The sequence below is a fragment of the Salmo trutta genome, chromosome 1 (assembly GCF_901001165.1).
Source record: "Salmo trutta chromosome 1, fSalTru1.1, whole genome shotgun sequence".
NCBI lineage: Eukaryota > Metazoa > Chordata > Actinopteri > Salmoniformes > Salmonidae > Salmo > Salmo trutta.
The window spans coordinates 39,844,403-39,850,863 of record NC_042957.1 but is presented as its reverse complement, the minus strand read 5'-3'; positions in this window follow the sequence as shown (position 1 = coordinate 39,850,863).

Below are 6,461 nucleotides of genomic sequence, written 5' to 3'. Positions count from 1 at the left end.
TTAAGTTTGCTTTACTTGCGTGGCAACAATCCTAACCGTTGGAGCTACCTTAATTGTATCTGATTTGCATTTAACACCACGGCGCATGTACTTTAGTGGATGTAGTAGGCTTGTCATCTGACGTGTATCAATCAACCCTTTTGTAAGCATGGAACTCTGAACCATCCACCGGAGATAAGTGTTGCGCACTAATTTCCCGTGTAGGACAAACAATAGGTGTCAAAACAAAAGCTTTCCAATGTCCAGTAGGAAGAACTGACTCAATGTTATAGCAGATGGTGGTTTGGATGCAGGCCCCAGGGAGCGCAGCAGTGTTAATTTTCAACTGAAATTACAACTTTCCTTGATACCTCTCACTAGCTTGGTTTCCATCCAAATATGGACATTTCTTTAATGATATGCATGTCAAGCTCAAATGGGAAGAGCTTGACTTCATCACTACTTGTTTTTGTAAGAAGTGTTGACAAGCTGAATGTACCGAGCTGTCTTTTTTTACTTTATTTATTACTACTAGCACACAGCTCGGACACCCATGCATATGCCACCACAGGTCTCTTCACAATCTCAGGATCAGATTCAAAGAAACACCTTACGGAACAGCGGGGACTGTGAAGAGACAGTGGTTCCTCCTTTAAAAGTTGCGAGCTTGCACCGCGGGACTTAGCGGTACCCAGCTTCTTTGCATTGCTCCAGACCACCACAAGGGGGAGTTGGCGCACTCATTATGCCTTTGGGTCCCAAGGTTTTGTTATGACCAAAGACGAATTTTGACGCGAGCCACCCTTGCCTTGTGGCGTTCAACGAAGCTGGCTGACAAAACAGATGGAAGGTGTCTTAACGAGTCAAGCAAATGTACAATTTGAGAGGAAGATGTTAATGTGCGTCTATATTTGGCCAAAGGTAAATTAGCTAGTGTTAGGAGAATGAATTTGTCTTTTTAGGGACTCCTGAGAACCAGCAAACCAGGCTGTTGTCTTGTGAAACAGTGGATGTAAAGAATCTAGCTGGCTAACTATTTACTTGCTTATTGTGTCGGATTAAAAATAACTATGTAGCCGATCTGGGTATGGACCCTAAAACGGAAGCCTAGAGTAGAATATATTATGCAAGTCCTATGTACTGTAGTTATTACCACGCATGAGATTCCCCATATTGTAGCCTGTACATTGAATATATTCACTGATCATGTGCGGTTCAGGTATGACTTTCTTTTTCAGTCATATCAAACGCCATTGCATGTATTACACCAACTGTTTACTGCTCCTGGGATATCAATGATTACACATTGTGTAACTATGCAATAGACTAAACATGATTGATTTGTAATTCATATACAGAAAAGAAACCCTATGCATATCTAACTCCATTAATCTGAGGACCCAGGCTAGTATTTCAACCAGTGGAGAATATGAAATGCTTTATTGAAGTGTATTTATAATAATACAATTGAAATGCAAGTTAAATCTTGGGCGGCCTAGTGGTTAGCGTTGGACTAGTAACCGGGAGGTTGCAAGATTGAATCCCCGAGCCGACAAGGTAAAAATCTGCCCCTGAACAAGGCAGTTCCTAGGCCGTCATTAACTGACTTGCCTAGTTAAATAAAGGTAGGCAAATCTGTACTTCAATGCACGTATGGTGTGCATTAGAAGACGAGGTGGGGAGAGAGCATATGATTCATGGATGACAGTGCTACCCTAATATTCTCTCAGCGCAATTGTGATGACCTGTCTCCTAACCTTGGGGGCCAGTGACGGGACTGGCTTCCTCTCATCAAAACATACCTGCAGACGAGAGCGCATGATTAACATGGTCAGTCATCTTAAATCAGGAGCTGAAATGCAAAACTGACCTTGGATCATTAACTCTGGGATTTCAATGTAAAGCATCTCTTTAATAATACTTTGTGTTGACTCAATCAAGTGACATCTCACCTATGATCATTCTGTGCCCTCTGTCAGGCAGTTCAGATGCGGGAGGGGTTCACAAACAGCTGATATAACCTAGAGGATTTAGTGGCTACAGAGTACTTTATTAAGCTGAAAAACAGACCCACGAGGATAATGCCAACAGATGTCTGCGTCACACAGTATCTTCTTTCAGAGTGTACCTGAAATATTTAAATATAGACAGCTGTGTTTCTCACCACTTGGTTATTGTGAGGCTAACCCCCAGGGAAATCATGACTTGGCAGCAACAGATAGTCCAGTGAAAATGGCTGTGTTTGTGGTGTAAATTTGCAGCTGACATCTTAAGGGTTTTGTAATTCATGCATGTGAGACAGGTTCCATGTACAACAAGACAGGCAGACATGGAGGAAAAAGAACACAGAACAGTTTAATTACCTCTGGTTATGGACACTTTTTATGCCAGCAATAAAGCTTCCACTGCCTGGTCCTCAGACAGTGAACATCTGGCAATATCTACATTTTCAAACCCCTTGGTCAGCTCGCGCTCTCTGAAAGTAAAGAAAACAATAACTGAGATATGACCGTTCAATCTAAAGCAGCACGTCATTTTTTAGGATGCGTCAATACAGCCCAGTGCTGCTTACCTGAGATGCCATCTTCGTAGGTGTCCTCTTTGACATCCTTTTGTTTCGGGGGGGGAAAAAAATGTGCTTTCAGAACAATTATTTTGAATTTGAAAATAAAGGTTTTGCTCTCGACACATGTACCTCCATAGCATATAACAATTTGCCTGTGAATAACCACACCTTCATACAAACGTGCTACTGTATGCAGAATTCTTGACGCGCAACTGAAGACGCTGCCCTATCCTGCCAGCACGCCCACTAGCGAGCCACTCGGGAGCGGAATGATGACACGTGGAAGATTGAAAGGAATGAGAGAGGACCAGCAATTTGTTGCAAGTTGGGCTAATAGCTGAACAATAGACTATTCAACCTTTACCCTTTACTAAAGAGTAGTCTAATAGCAGAGCTAGGTGTGAAACAACCCCCCCCCCCCCCCCCCCCAACTATCACAGACCTGATTTGCCCTAACGATCAAGGGGTCTTAAAGTAATAATGAAATGTCATTTCTCTTTAATTATTTGACCTGTTCTTGCCATAATATGGACTTGGTCTTTTACTAACTAGGGCTATTGTCTGTACAACCCCCCCCCCCCCCCCACTCACAACACAACTGATTTGCTCAAATGCATTAAGAAGGAAAGAAATTCCACAAATTAACTTTTAAGAAGGCACCTGTTAATTGAAATGCATTCCAGGTGACTACCTCATGAAGCTGGTTGAGAGAATGCCAATAGTGTGCAAAGCTGTCATCAAGGCAAAGGGTGGCTATTTCAAGAATATTTGTTTAACACTTTTTTGGTTACTACATGATTCCTTACGTGTTATTTCATAGTTTTGATGTCTTCACTATTATTCTACAATGTAAAACATAGTAAAAAAATAAAACCCCTTGAATGAGTAGGTGTCCTAAAACTTTTGACCGTCAGTGTACATCAAACTTGCCAGTATATTAACTATAGGCTAACTACCCAACGTTTATTGACTTGACTATTCTCGTCATTCTTAGTTTAGCTACATGGTATAGTCGTTGTGCTTCCTCAATGGATATTCGGGTGCTTTTGTAATTTCGCTCTGGCTAGCTATAGGCTGGACAATAGAACGAGTCAAATTTCACCCAAGGCTAAAAAACGGCTTAAGAACATTGGCTAAACTGGAACACTAGCGCGAGCCCATTGCAAATATTATGGAATCGAGCATTCACAGAGACTGTTTTGACGGGAGTGATGCTTAGAATTCCATTAAAAATCTATCCCGTTTTATCTTACCACTACAATCTGTTTGTCGGACGAAACTGGGAAAAAAACTACTTGTGTAGAAAGTAAACATCCGCACCTCGATGGTGTCAACTGTGCTTATGTCTGCATAATGAAAAAATAACTTTTGTGGTTTAGCGATCGATGACAAACGAGCTCGCTGCCCAGATTTACATAATTACAAAGAGGAGATTCTCCAGATTAAAATGGTGCCCGTGTAACAGTTTTACTTCTGTCCCGAACCAGGGACCCTTTGCACACATAGACAACAGTTACCAATCGCTCCACAAAAGCCGCGGCCCTTGCAGAGCAAGGGGAACAACTACTTCAAGGTCTCAGAGCGAGTGACGTCACCGATTGAAACGCTATCAGCGCGCACCCCGCAAACTAGTTAGCTATTTCACACCCAACTACACACACAACCCCTCATTCAATTACTCAAACGGTGAAGTGTGAGGAGCAGGAACAGCTACAACCCTCAAACTCACCTCTGGGCCTCAAAGCCAGTTCCACTGCATTTCTTCATTGTTCTCCTCTAATCAGGGACTGATCTAGACCTGGGACACCAGGTGGGTGCAATTCATTATCAAATCAAATTTCAAATCAAATTTCTTTATATAGCCCTTCTTACATCAGCTGATATCTCAAAGTGCTGTACAGAAACCCAGCCTAAAACCCCAAACAGCAAGTAATGCAGGTGTAGAAGCACGGTGGCTAGGAAAAACTCCCTAGAAAGACCAAAACCTAGGAAGAAACCTAGAGAGGAACCAGGCTATGAGGGGTGGCCAGTCCTCTTCTGGCTGTGCCGGGTGGAGATTATAACAGAACATGGCCAAGATGTTCAAATGTTCATAAATGACCAGCATGGTCAAATAATAATAATCACAGTAGTTGTCGAGGGTGCAACAAGTTAGGACCTCAAGAGTAAATGTCAGTTGGCTTTTCATAGCCGATTATTGAGAGTATCTCTACCGCTCCTGCTGTCTCTAGAGAGTTAAAAACAGCAGGTCTGGGACAGGTAGCACGTCCGGTGAACAGGTCAGGTTTCCATAGCCGCAGGCAGAACAGTCGAAACTGGAGCAGCAGCACGGCCAGGTGGACTGGGGACAGCAAGAAGTCATCATGCCAGGTAGTCCTGAGGCATGGTCCTAAGGCTCAGTTCCTCCGAGAAAGAAAGAAAGAATTAGAGAGAGCATACTTAAATTCACACAGGACACCGGATAAGACAGGAGAAATACTCCAGATATAACAGACTGACCCTAGCCCCCCGACACATAAACTACTGCAGCATAAATACTGGAGGCTGAGACAGGAGGGGTCAGGAGACACTGTGGCCCCATCCGATGATACCCCCGGACAGGGCCAAATAGGCAGGATATAACTCTACCCACTTTGCCAAAGCACAGCCCCCACACCACTAGAGGGATATCTTCAACCACCAACTTACCATCCTGAGACAAGGAAGAGTATAGCCCACGAAGATCTCCGCAACGGCACAACCCAAGGGGGGGGGGGGGGTCGCCAACCCAGACAGGAAGACCACGTCAGTGACTCAACCCACTCAAGTGACGCACCCCTCCTAGAGGACGGCATGGAAGAACACCAGTAAGCCAGTGACTCAGCCCCTGTAATAGGGTTAGAGGCAGAGAATCCCAGTGGAGAGAGGGGAACCGGCCAGGCAGAGCCAGCAAGGGCGGTTCGTTGCTCCAGAGCCTTTCCGTTCACCTTCACACTCCTGGGCCAGACTACACTCAATCATAGGACCCCCTGAAGAGATGAGTCTTCAGTAAAGACTTAAAGGTTGAGACCGAGTCTGCGTCTCTCACATGCGTAGGCAGACCATTCCATAAAAATGGAGATCTATAGAAGAAAGCCCTGCCTCCAGCTAATTGCTTAGAAATTCTAGGGACAATTAGGAGGCCTGCGTCTTGTGACCGTAGCGTACGTGTAGGTATGTACGGCAGGACCAAATCGGAAAGATAGGTAGGAGCAAGCCCATGTAATGCTTTGTAGGTTAGCAGTAAAACCTTGAAATCAGCCCTTGCCTTAACAGGAAGCCAATGTTGGGAGGCTAGCACTGGAGTAATATGATCAAATGTTTCAAATATTTAGTGCTTTATCCGGGTAGCCGGAAAGTAGAGCATTACAGTAGTCCAACCTAGAAGTAACAAAAGCATGGATACATTTTTCTGCATCATTTTTGGACAGAAAGTTTCAGATTTTTGCAATGTTACGTAGATGGGGAAAAAGCTGTCCTTGAAACAGTCTTGATATATTCTTCAAAAGAGAGATCAGGGTCCAGAGTAACGCCGAGGTCCTTCACAGTTTTATTTGAGACGACTGTGCAACCATCAAGATTAATTGTCAGATTCAACAGAAGATCTCTTTGTTTCTTGGGACCTAGAACAAGCATCTCTGTTTTGTCCGAGTTTAAAAGTAGAAAGTTTGCAGCCATCCACTTCCTTCTGTCTGAAACACAGGCTTCTAGCGAGGGCAATTTTGGGGCTTCACCATGTTTCTTTGAAATGTACAGATGTGTGTCATCCGCATAGCAGTGAAATTTAACATTATGTTTTCGAATGACATCCCCAAGAGGTCAAATATATAGTGAAAACAATAGTGGTCCTAAAACGGAACCTTGAGGAACACCGAAATGTACAGTTGATTTGTCAGAG